The following is a 14,088-nucleotide window of genomic DNA, read 5'->3' as shown; positions in this document are numbered from 1 at the left end:
TAAAAAAGAAGTCTGGTTCATTATTGTTTGACAAGGGGGAAATCGTTGAAGTTAGAAGACACTCAAAGGCGACAGGGGAGTCAACGAAAATTTAACCACTGTTCACAGTATCGAAGACCTATGGTTATCGCAGAAATACTTCCTAGTGATACATATAGAATCTCTCAATTACGCTAGCGATGGCCAACGGCTCATGTTAGTCAAGTAAAATATTGGAGAAGCTGGAATGAAAATTATGATGATTTCAACGAAGATTCTGATGAAGAACCCAAAAAGCAACGGCCCAAACAAACTGTTTGTAGACCACTGCGTTACAATGATTTCATAAGCTTTTAGAAATTTGCATTATCATTATTCCATATTATTAATCTAGTTAATTTTATTGTGATATATTTTATGTTTAATTTAATTGAGGTTAATTAAAATGTTCATTTACATCGTACTAGAGCTGCACAATTGGCTATTGGCGACGGTCTGGGAAATATTCCTGAGGATGATCCGAAGACATGCCATCACAATTTTGATCCTCTGCAGAGGGTATGACAACCCCGATTCGGTAGCCCGACGACCTGCACGCGAGTTCGAGCACTTTACGGTAGAACAGTTTAACGAGGACCAATACCGCACACTCTCGGTCCCTACGCAGACTGATCCAAGTGGTCACCCACCCGCACACTGACTGTAGCCAGTGATGCTTGACTTCGGTGATCTACTGGGAACCATGTCTTAACGACCAGTTCACTGCGGGACTGCAATGTCTTAACATTGCAGTCCCGCAATGGTGGAATGTGAGCGCATATACATTATAGCAAGGTACGAGTACGCTTATACTATCAATAAATATTTGTTTTTGTTTTTTTGTTAATTTATTAGTGTTAAATTAACTACACAAGAAACCAACACTACCAATATAAGTTTTGCAACGAAACATAGACAACACGTTACTTTCTTCATTAAAAACAGAATTGGCATTCAGAATTTTTTTCCTTTCTTCAAAAATTTTCTTTGTGCGGCGCACACACTTGTGTGAATCGCATGAGTGTGTATCAAATATAGTGAGAATTTTTCTTAGCAGAAAACTTGGATAGTTTCTCGAATCGGATGCAGTGTGAATACGGATAGTCTGTGAAGAGAGAGTACCAAACTCCCGAATTAAGTTCTCGTTCAAATCTCCGCAAACGCGTTCGTGATTTTTTTTTGCAAGCAGTGAAAATAACCCTTAAAATCAATAGGTATATATATTTTTTTTAAATTTCAGCTAAATAAACTTCTCAACTTCTTTGCACGCAGGCACGCATTCATTCTTGCTTGCTGGATCGTAAAATTTCGAACAAAGCTAATACATCAGATATTACTGTTGTTAAATTCGTTTTGTAAATAATAATAAACGATAAATTTTCTTTTTAAACTTGAGCTAATAAATTTTTGAGTAGTCTGAGGTGATTGCAAGCATACTGGAGAAGAAATCTGAAGGCGCTATGAAGAAATAGACATTTAGGGTTCGTTATCAACTATATTACAAAGGTATATTAACGAAATTGGATGCTATTTCTTTTATATCTGTCCGTAAAGTAATTTTTTTTTGTTTACATCTAAGAAGTTTTCGAGTTATTTTGTATGCAAGAAATGTTCTAAAATAGTTTTCTTTGGAAATTCTTTGATCTCACTGTGCCATTTGAACTTTTCTTCATTAATTCAATTTTACTACCATTCACGCCTTACTGAAGTCCCCAGCAAAGTATTCAAATATAATCTCCATGCCCCACCTAAAAGCTTTCAACTCCGATTTGCAGATTTCTTTTTTGGAGGTGTCCGAATCATTTGTTAAAGATTTTCGCCTGATGGATGATCGTCCGGCCTATTGCGAAGTTTTAGCCCTAAATCGTCATTACAAACTATCTTGTTTAAGTAAATTTAAAGGTTGAAAAATTGAATCTTCATCATAAATTACTTCAGAATTGAAAATTGATCAAGATGCATTTTTTATGCGAAGGTAATGCTAAAGTCCGTATGTTATATGAGCAAGATGTCATGTGAATATGATGCAAAACTCCATGTTCCATTTGATTGCTGAAAACCAAACCGAAGATTTATGTCTAGCCTGATGTATCTCTTAAAATGCATGTGAAGATCTATTTTGTCAGATTCATGCAATCCAGTTTGTAAGAAGATCTAACTTGTTTGGAGTTAAAAGTATGCTTGTCAAGTTGTATAATAATGTTACTTGCCTAATCTAAAAAGTTGTTGCTTATCAAATTCATAAAGATGTTGCTTATCCTCTCCAACCTGTAAAGATTAGCTGATCCTTTCTATAAAGATGTTGGTTATAAGTTGAAAGAAATTTGGGCTTATCTGCTATGCTATTAAATATCCTGGAGTTGATGGTTGACCTGGTTCCTGGTAGCTTCTCTGATGCATGATTGTTCCACCTGTTGAAGATCTTGTGCAGGGTGATTCTGGCTTACAATTGAAGGGAAGATAGTCATACATGAAAAACAGAAGTTTTAAGGAAAATGAAAAAAACTTTTTAGGAAGAATTAATTGACTGTTATCCATCTCTGGTTTATCATCAAATCGTTCAAGATAGTGTTGTGTGATACATAGTAGTGACTTCCTGAATGCGATTCGTCTATTTTAAATGTGGTGTTAGTGTTTGATCTCTCCGTCAGCTGCGTGTGAAATGTCTGCTTTCCACGTATGTCTTTACATCTTCGATTTTCTAAAAATGTTTTTATTAAAAAACGAAGGTTAAAATTGATCCCTCAAAAATTACATGGCTGATTGGTATAAATTTTTATTATTTTTAATAAAATGGTTGCATTTTATAATAATTAAGATTTAAAATTATCTTTTATGTTCAACATAATTTATTAGTATTTATTTTTCAAGATACAATAGTATTTCTAACACTTTTATCAATTATTAATTAGTTTCTTGCTTGATTTCTTTCTCTTATTTTAAATATTTTCAAAATTAAGAAAATTTTCTTGGTAGAAAAGAAAAACATAAATTTTTAGTTAAAATATTACGATACACTATTTTAATATTTTATGATATTTTACTTATCTAATTTATGCTATGTTTTTCATTTGTGTATATATTTTATAAGACTTTTGATGTTCAATTAATTTTATTATTTTGCAAAAGTTGTTTCAAATACTGTTTCAGTATTTTAGGATAATGTCTTAGTAATAATAATGCGTTTACTGAGTTTTCTTTTAACTATAGCAGTTTTTTAGTTATTTTTCAAGGATTAATTATAAATAAGCATGCTGGAGCAAGTATTCGTAATTAACAATTTTTTCCACACATTTTTGCTCCTGTAATTGCTTTTTGCTGGTCCTTGTTTATCAATATTTATTTTCTGTTATGCTTAAATAAGTTGATTATTTTTCTGATTTAATGTAGATAAGGTTAATTAATAAGACAATAGATCAAAATATAATGCTGTAGCTGTAACTTGCTGCAATATCTCAATTAAAGAAATATTTAGAAAGGAAACATAGTAAAAAAAACAAAAAAACAATTGATAGAGCATATGTTTTTACAAAACACTTTGAAAGGAATTTGTGTTTTTTGTAAGATTTGTTTATGCTAATAAATTATTTTCAATGTTTTAATTATAATATTCTTAAAAGAATTTTTTTCCCTCTATGACAGATATGTTTAAAGGGAGTTTTAAAGATTGATAATTAGGCAATTTAAAAAATAAACTTTATCACTTATAAAAAATAAACTTTATCACTTAGTTCAGTGGAATTAACACATGAAAAGTTGAAAGTATTTTTATTTTGCTTGGGTAAACTAGTTACCTCATTAATTATACAATGTCATATTGAAAAATTATTTGTTTAGAATATTCAAAACTTATACATTTGAACGTCTGTGTTTTACCGAGAGAAATTATATAATTAAGAAAAAAAAAACAAATTATAAAAGAAATATGTGAGTAATGGAATATTTTTTAGGAAAAGGGGAAAAGTTATGAAGGAAAACAAAATTATAAATTTATTTTAAACTTAATTTTATAACTTGATTTTTCTGGTATTTTCAATCTTATGTTCATCATAGTTATAATATATGTTAATGTACTTTGCAAGTTAAGAAAAGGCATTAATAGTTTAGAAGGTTTAATATTTACTCAAATATAAAACTTAGAATTAGTCTTTCACATGATTATAAGAGTTGGAGTTGAAATTGTACAATTCTATTTGCATTGTGTATTCAACATTGATTTGACATGTATTTTAACCACACTCTTTTTCTCATTTTAATAATTGCATCAGAATATAATGTAAATAATTCTTTTTGATTCTACGAATAATGTATTTTTCCTTTTTAGTAAAATATAAAGCAATTCTTATTGCTTCGTAAACAAAAAAAGAAGAAAAAATATGTACATTTATCTCTTTATAAGTATTTTGTTTAAAACTTAACTAACTTTAACTATAGTATAAAATTTTATGTACTTGTTAATGAAAATTAACAGCAATATGTCAAATCTGAGAATAACCTATTTTTTAATTTGTATGTTAAATTAATAGCAATAAAAAAAATTTCAACTTGTTACTTTTCACTTTTCAACACTCATCTGAATTTTTTTTTTATCATAGGTGGGAGGGAACAATCTAATTTTTTTAATTGTTAATAGATTGATTTATTGTTATTATCTAATTTTTTTAACAGAAAATTGATACTAGTAGTAAATTATCAATTGCAAATCACATTAGATAAATGTCTTTTAAAGATGGATTTTTTTTATTAAAGGACCATTTTCTTTTTTACTTTAGTTTTGGTAAAGGTGCAAAGGATTTCAAAAAATTTATTGCAACAAATTATATTGTTGTTACAACCTGTTTATAGCCCTTATATTTTATCCATACAAATGAGATACATATTAAAACTAAATTTTAATGAAATCATAAAAAGAAATAGTAAACTATATTTTTTTAGAGTATCTTAAATAGGCTCAACAATTTTATTAAGATGACTGTTTTACCCACAAATAATATGGGCTTAATAAAGGTATTTGTAATGATCACACAAATTGAAGTTCCTAACCAAAAACTCTGCTAGCACCATCTTTCACCACTCATTGAGGTGATAGCACCTTTGTGAATGAATCTATGTCATAAAAAAATACCCTTCTCACGAAAAGACATGTGTACAGAGACTATGGATTAATTTCAATTTTAGGAATTGTATGTAATACATCTATTTTTCATTATTATTTTATATTTTACTAAGTTTTCATATTCAATAAGCATGCAAGTTATCACTGAACAAGGAATTATAATTATTTAACTATAAAGAATGTCAGGTAAAATAAATTAAGTTTGAGATTCCTTAAAGTCTTAAATTTTCCCCCTAAGAAAATTGGTTTTATAATAAGTGTAGTTTACTTTCATCTGTAATAGCAAAAAATAGTATTTTGAGTCTTGCTTTGATTCTAATTAGTTCTAATTCTTTAATTAGATTTCACAACTAAAAAAATCTTGACAGTGATTGACTTACAAACCTGATAGAGTAGAGTAGCTTAGAGAATTTTGATGCGGATTAAATTTTACACTTAGAAAAGATAGTGTTTCTTATTAAGAGTGTAACGAATAATGATTTGACCGAATACCGGATATTCAGTGGCCAAATGCTATCATTATAAACATTATCCATTAGAAAAAGTAAAGGGAGAAAAACTAATAGGTATTCATTAGAAATATTTAAGATAAATGACAAACTGACTGACAGTTATAAAAATAAAAATGGAGAAAAAAATCCACTTAGTTCTTAAAACAAAACTTGAATGTTAAAAATATTTTCCAAGAAAAGTATAAATGAAACGTTAATAGATATATAATCTATCAGGGATCATTTTAAAAATGTCCCTCTAACTTAAAAACTACAGATTAAAATGCAAAAGTGAAACAAAATAAAATTGATCTTAATCTGCAAAGGAAAGTTTTAAAGTTGAACATCTCACTTCTCTAATTTATTTTCAAGGGAAAAAAATATTTAATTGAAATCCTTAACGAAATTTTTTAAAAAAAGAAAAGGCTGAATGGAAACCAATTAAAAAAATCATTCTTATTTTTTAAAAGAAATTCAATATCTCTCAATTTCACTTTGACAATAATAGAATAAGGTTATAAAATCTCCCTGTTAAAATGTTGCACCATAATAAAAATATCAAAAACGAAACAAAAGAAAACCATAATTCTTAAAAGAGAAGGTTGATAAATGATGAATTTAGCTTGCCAGAATATAATTAGGAAAATTAGTAGTAGTAAAAAACTCCTGTTTAGTAAACATAGTGCCATAATAAAGTAACATAGCTGCCAACTTAATTTGCTTTTGCTCAGATTTTTTAGCCTTGTTCCAAAAATACGATTTTATGTCAAAATGTACTAATTTTTCGATTTTCTGGCACTTTGTCCTTTCCTGTTTTTTTTTTTTTTTTTCAACCCCAGGGTGAGTATAAAAACTGGAAGCAGTGCATGCAATTTTTCTGCGAATGTTTTTGTTTTTCGCTTAATTTTGTGTATCTCTAGAACATTGATTTGCGGACTACCAAGTGTCAAAAACTTATTATCTGACGAAATTTTAAACCTTATGGTAACATTCACATATATATGATTCTTCACCCAATTTGATTCTTCTTGTTTAGTAGATTTAGAATATTTGTAACTATGCTGGAATCTGCTAATCCAACCCGTAATTTAAAAATTGAATCAATGAAGCTGTTTTTTTTCTGGGGGGGGGGGGGCAAAAGTACAGATTCGTAACATACTCCCTTTTAACAATGACTGTGTCAATTGTGTATCCTGATTCGTATTTTGCTTGATTTAAAAATTCAAAATCACAATTTGTATTTTCATGTTTTAAGAAACCCAAATCGCGACTCATATTCATGCAAGTTTAAAATCCAATATCGCGTTTCTTGTATGAAACATGTATGGTAGGGGTGCACAACCTTTTTGAGTGAAGGGCTACTTGCACAGCAGTTAGATTAATGAAGGGTCGCACACATATTAAGTCATGGTAGTGGCAAATATAGTTTTTATAGAAACATTAATGTTCTAGGCATTAAATATTTTTTATCAGTAGGCTTAATAACATATTTGCAGAAAATTAAGCTTTTTTAATCATTTGAATTTATTTAAAATTAAAAAAACTAACTTTTTTTAAAAAAATTTTCCATTTTTCACAATAATTAATTTATATAAATATATATGCATATACACATAATTGAGGGGTATATAAATTCTTACCAAGAAGAAGCTTACTGAGTGAAAGTGCAAAAAATATTGAGTAATATAAATTTTAATTAAAGAAAATTTATAATGTTTAAGAAAAACCAAATTAAAATAAATTGTTTTATTGCATTCAGAGGCTCTTGCGGTCCTTTTGTGGCCTGCAGATCACAGGTTAATGTATGGTATATAAATTAATATCTAGATATTGATTTTTTGCACATTCACTTTGTGTTACAATTTCCCCTATTGGCTTATCATGCCTTGCTTCTATTTTTGTTTTTATTAAGTTGGCAGCTATGTTGTAATCTGTATATTTTAACCACATACACATCTGTATATGTTGTTCTACATTAACCACATACTTTTCAACTGTTGCTACTACCTCAATTTCTGGCGCATAAAATATTTTATTAATTTAGTCTCTCATTTAGCTACTATATAAAAATCAAACATTTAACAAAATTTTTTGTTGAAGCATAACAATCTTTTATGTCTGCTTCTTTTCAATGGGCTGTGAGATAAAGTTCTAAGACATTACATTTGGGATCTTAGTTATGATCTATCAAGTTACTTACATGCAAGATTATACTTGTTTTTTTTAATTGACTGCATCAGACCACTAATACTCACGTTTAACTGGTGTTTAAGTTTCTCCTTCATATCTTCCCAAGTAACTTTATTAGAGGCAGAATTGGAAGAAAGTTATAGTTTCATTTTCAGGCAACAGTTTAATTGTTTTTCTTTCTCCTCAGTGCAATTATGTAATAGAAGTTAAACTACTTCAGTAGAACAAAATTGTGTTGAAACAATTATCAAATGTAGAGTCCGAAATCAAATTTAAATAGTTTATAAAAATTAACAGATTTGTATAATAATGAAATTTACTTCAAAACATAATAAAATTTAACATGGAATAAAAAAAATACACTTCAATAAATATGCCATAATTGAAAATTTCACTCTAATTTAGTTTGAAATCTACATTCCTCATTTTCACAAACTTGTTATTTATTACAGAATGCATTTTTTAATTAGAGTGTTTAACCATAAATAAAGATATCTAAAACATTCCATGTTTAAAGTACAATATCTGATTAAAACATCTTTTGGAACCCTTATTAAAATAATTCAGTGTAGTCCGTAAAAATAGACTTATTTTATATTTGAAACACAATTACATGTAAATAACGAAATTTTTTTTTAAAGGCATTTATGCCCTGTAGAATGTGCTTGTATCTGCAATAAATTTTTATGAGTTTTGTTTCAGACACACCTATGTCCCAAATACTGTGAATTACACTATTATCCAATTAACATTATTTGAAAATATAATTTGGAGTTCATGTAATTCTAGGCCATTTAAAACAAAGGTAATTTGATTACTTAAGATGTGAAAGATTTCAAAGTACTGTATTGTGCTTCTTTCTATGTTGCATAATGCCCTGAAAAAATTTTGGTTAGCCAATAGTAAGCAAACAATCACTAAAAATATAGCAGAGCTCATTCTAGGTAGGGTAAACAGGGTGCAGCACCCTGCTGCCCTTTTAGTCAGACGAATCCATCCTGTTGCCCCTGAAGTAAATTAGTGTCCTGATGTAATAGACTCCTTATCCTTTTTGCCCTTTCTTTCCTTAACCCTTTATTTTTTCCCCAATCTCTACAATGGATTTCCTAAACCTTTATTTTTAACTATTTTTATTTAGTTTGTCATTGCTGTCAATACGTAGATTTATATGGGAAAGTACAAATAGCCATCACACCCCCTTGTTGCACATGTCTCTGAAAGTTTGCAATTACTTCCACTATCATTAAATTATAATTATTATTAATCATATTAATTATTAAATCATAACTACAGACACTCAAAAACATACATTTATTATTTTATTAATCTGTACATGCATTTTAAATAAATTACTAAGCTGATTAGCTCATTAACTCAATATATATGTTAATTTATTAATAAAAATTAGTATTAATACGATTGCTTTGCTACTTTTAGTAAAGTTTAAAAAAATTCTTTTACTAATTGACAATGTTATTTAATAGAACGTGCAAAGCCCATTGAAAGAAATTATTGCCTTTTTAGAATAATAATGCCCTTTTTTTAAACTTTTGCACCATGCCCTTTTTTCTGCCTTTTGGTATATTGATAAAGACTTTTAGTTTTGTTTTGCTCTTTTTATTGAAATAGTCCAAAAGCATTAAAAAAATGGTTTTTAAACTTGCATCAGGTTAACCAAAAAGTACCAAAAAACTCTTTTCTATTTGTTGAATCAACACTTTAATTTAAGATGTACTAGGCTTAACCATGTCTCTTAGTGACTTAATTATCAGCCTAACAGTGTATTATAATTTCAAAACACTTAGGTCTCACAGCTCTAAACTTAAGTTAAATTTCTAAATCTTGTTAGATTTTCATCAAAATTAAAAATAGGATAATCAAAAGTCTTATGTTTATTTAATCTATAATTTCTCAGTATTTTTAAATGAGATTCTCGTTTGAAGATTACCTTTAACCTGATTAGTCCTTTAGGTTTACGTTAACCTTTTTCAAAATTTTATAATTAATTGTAAAAATGTGAAAGTATTTACAAACCTCACTATGCACATCCACTAGACATGAGTGCACTTCGATCTTTGACCAATTAATAATATATGATTATTGAGACAAAAAATTCATAAAGAAAACGTGTCTAAATTGTAGGATAAAGAAAAATAGACCTACCACAAATATTCAGCCAAGATTTATGAATGTTTGGCCTATTCTGCAAAGTCCTTGATGTATAGCTAGGCTAAATACATATAATTCCATTATTTGTCATATGTTGGAAACTTATGTAAAATATATTAGAATATAAAGATTTAGGTTTCCTTTAGTCCTTACTAAAACCTGCTTAATTTTTATTTAGGCAATAGTAGGCCCTTAAAAGTACTTAATTTTGGTTCAAAGTTTTCTAAAGTCCTTAATTTCCAGTATCACTAGTTAATTCAAAAAATTTTTTAGTCTTACAAAAGTTTAAAACAACAAGTACAGCATTTAAAGAGGCAGGAAGGGGTGTGTGTACGTGAAGAGTAGCCTAGCCTTTTGACAAAGGGAAGAAGCATGCTCTTGGTTCTTTAAATTAAAATATTATTTTTGCTTCGAATGAGATCCCATGTGAAGAGTTGAGCATTCTGAAAATGTGTGGGGGAGCAGGATACTGTAATCTACTAACAGTTGGTTAGAATTTCTGTTCTTTTTTATGACATATTTGTGTGCATGTTGAAAAGTACCAAAGTTGCTTGCAAAAATATAACCTGTTCTGACACAAAATAAAATACAATTTCTATTGCCATACATTGACCTTTATGGCCCTCAAGCTGTTCACACTAAGTTTTTAATTTTGTTTTAAATTTTTATTTAAAAACAAATTGGATTTCCCTTTATGTGCAAGGGTCACTTGGAAGGAAAGTTTCCTATACTCTATAAACCCCTTATCCTCCCCCCAAAAGAAAAGATTTATGCAGATTTATTTCCTAGAATGATTCATTACGAAATATATAGCAATGTTTCAGTTACTTCTCATATTAATAACACATGTCATATCTTAGGATAATTTTGATTTTCAGTATCATAAAAGTTAATTTTGGCAGAATTTTTTGCAGTCTTTCTGCAACAAACCTTACTAGCACTAATATCTTTCTGCAAGATATTTTAAATGGTAATAATCAAAAAAATATATATGTTACTAATTTATAATAAGGGGCCTTATGTTTTAATAAATGGCCTACATAAGCATAATATAACTATAAACTTTTTTTTAAAATTTTAAAGCTAAAGTTTAAGTTTTTAATGAAAATGACTGCTTTTTAACTGAAATAAATTATTCATCGGTAGTATAAATTATTCATGATAGTAGAATTACATAATACAGTTTTCTTAATCATTTGAAGAATGGTTCCTGTATTCTCTTTCTTTACTACTTTGAAAGTTACCAGCTTTTTTAAAATCTTGTTTATGTGAATATTCAAAAAGTGCACAGGATTATGGCCAATCGTAGTTGGAGGTTATGTAGGACCCTCTCGCCAATTCTTACCTCTCTGGTATGCACGGAAAGCAATCTGCATGGAAGGAAATAAAACTTTCTCGAGACTTTCTGCAGAAAAGGTTTTTGCAGAGCAATTTTTGTTTGCACCGAACTTGGGCAGAGGGGAAAAACGAAACAAAATAATTTTCCCAAGTAAAAAAATTTTCTGCATAAACTCTAACATTCTGTGGCATTTTCACGATTTTGCCATGGGAGCCACTAATATGCCACAATTGTCTGCACGGCGATGTGGGATGTAAATTAAGTGTGAGACCTATGTAATGAATCATGCACACTATACTTAAAATAAAAAAGAAATCTTTCTTTCTAAGAATTTTTTGTAATTTAAATTGCTTTAGGACTTTTCCACTTTAGCTAGTCATTTTTACTGTTTTTATTATTATTGAAATTGTTTGAAAAAGGCTTATTTCATAAAAGCATTAAAAAATGATCATAGATGTAAGTTATGTTACGTGTAAATGAAGAAGGTAAAAGTGATACTCTAATGAAAGATTTCCTCAAAACTTTTGTTAAATTTGATTTTATAATTGAGTTTTTAATTCATTTACTGTGAAAAGATACACATGATCCATATCACTAAACTCGCCAAAAAAGGCAATAAAATCACAAATATTCTAGAACCTGGCTCCTAAGATTAATTTCTAGCTCCAATTTTTGTCAGTCCCTGATTATGACGAATAATATTTTTAAAAATATTTCGCACTTCCTCTATTATATTTTGGAAAACGTCAAACGAAACTCATTAATAGGTATCAATTCACTTGAAGTTCCATTTTCTTTTTCTTTTCTCTTGAATGATATTCAATTCAAAATATTGTATGAAGCATTTACAGTAAATAGACATTTACAAAACCCATTGAAGGTACCAAACTTGGTAAAGGTTATGTCTTATTTAAATGAAATAAATATGTAGTTTTTCTTCATTTATTTATAAATTTTTTTTCAAGTTAAATGCAAAAACAAATATTTCATGCTCCACATGAAAATTCCAAGTTCTGCAGATAAAGAATCACTTATGTGGTAACTAGCTAGTAGTTAAGTAATTCAGTTTTTTTTTGTTAATTGAGGGTTCATAAGTGCTTCTGCTAGCACTTATGCTTCTGCATTCTGCTAGCACTTATGAACCCTCAATTAACAAAAAAAATTTCTGTGTTTGCTTAGCAAATCTAATGGGATTTTTTCATGATGTTAGGTGGCAATCTTAAATAATTTTGAGGGCATTGTAAATGCAGTGAGTTAAATTATAAGGTACTACAGCTTTCGGATTTTTCAAAAGCTTTAGATTCTTAAATTTCAAAATAAACTTTAAAATAGTTTTAAATAGTGTTTTTTATTTATTATTTTTTTATGAACAAATATCTATCTATCATGTACTCTATTTTATTCGAAGTCCATTACATATAAATTCCAAGAAGAAAATTATTTTTAGGGGCAGATTTATAACTATAATGGTTTATACAAAATAATTTATTTTTACACATTTAAATACAAAGAAAATTATTTTTAGTTAACTTTCGTTTACCCAATTTTACTTTACAGAATTTTGAGCTGAGTTGTAAAATACTCCATTTTCACAACACTACAAATGATTTGTGCTCTTTGCTTTAAGTTTTTAAAAATAAGTGTAAAACTGCTCAAGAAGTTATTGAATCCTGAAAACTTGGAATAGATAAACTTTTTTTCTTTCTAATTTTGTAATTATAATTTTCAAAGAATTTGGCTACTCTGAATTTCATAAAAAAGAAAAATTTTCTGGCCATTTTTATTATTTATTCTCATAATAATTTAATGTCATTATATTATCAACATAATCTGATATCTCTTGGTGACCTTAAATCTGAGCTAATGAGGCTTATGTTAAGATACTCAAGAAATATAATATTTAATTGACATTTATCATCAGAATTTAGTAGCCCATTCTCAGTTTTGCATCTTTTCTCTCTCCTTTATCTGGTAAATTTAGTATGCAGCCCACTTATCTTAAGTTTTTTTATATCTAGATATTTCAAGAAAATAATCATGACTCTAAAAATAAGTTGTATCTTTTTTTTTTTAAATTATTTATTATGGGAATTTTTTTTAAATGTATTTTATTGTTAAGTTATACATAATTAGAAGGCAATTTTCACTAGACAACAACGGAAACAAAGAGCACTGTTGGCTACAAAAAGTTGTTAACTGTTTTTTATTAGTTTTTAGTTAATTTTTTTATTTATATGGCTTCCAAATTCTCTAAATTTTGTGAGAGATCTTTTCAAAAAAATTTGTTTTAGGTATTGCATATTATTTTAAACATTAAATAAATACTTGTACTTAAAACGTTAGAATAATAAATAATTTGCATTAAACAGTTATACAGGGTGAGCCTGTCAAACCTGCATTTTTGAAATGACTGTAAAAAATAAACAGACGTATATTTCAAAATTTTATTGTTACTGTCTTAATCTACATTAAAAAGCATTTAAGAAACAACATTTACTGTTTAAAAATAAAGCCAGTAAGATGGTGTCCTTCCCAATCGAGACATTCTTGTAGGCGATTTCTGAAACTGCACATCACAGAGCATACGCTGAGGAGTTCTCTCGATCACCAATTGCTTCAAAGTTTTTTGCCCAAAATTTGATTGAATTAACAGACTGCACTGGCCTATTTCGATTAATTTGAACATTCGTCCGGAAACAACGCTGAGCGGCTGCACAACTACCACTTTAGTAAAACGCTTTCACAGCGAACGAACGTTGTTGTTT

The 14,088-nt window shown here is 28.5% G+C and overlaps 1 protein-coding gene across 2 annotated transcripts in view; it reads left to right on the top strand.

Annotated features, from left to right (window-relative positions):
- Positions 1 to 1,264: 1,264 nt before the first annotated feature.
- tho2 (THO complex subunit 2-like protein) overlaps positions 1,265 to 14,088 on the top strand; it is a 28,707-nt gene continuing 15,883 nt past the window's right edge. The window contains exon 1 of one of the 2 annotated variants that reach the window (XM_016049166.4): positions 1,265 to 1,524. The gene's annotated coding sequence lies outside the window, so the exon portion shown is untranslated. The remainder of the gene's footprint in view (positions 1,525 to 14,088) is intronic. The other variant, XM_043043285.3, reaches the window with a different exon arrangement.

This window comes from Parasteatoda tepidariorum, chromosome 9 (assembly GCF_982258835.1).
Source record: "Parasteatoda tepidariorum strain Cologne lab strain chromosome 9, Ptep-v5.0, whole genome shotgun sequence".
NCBI lineage: Eukaryota > Metazoa > Arthropoda > Arachnida > Araneae > Theridiidae > Parasteatoda > Parasteatoda tepidariorum.
Note: the sequence above shows the minus strand (reverse complement) of the source record. Positions and strands in the feature narration are given on the sequence as shown.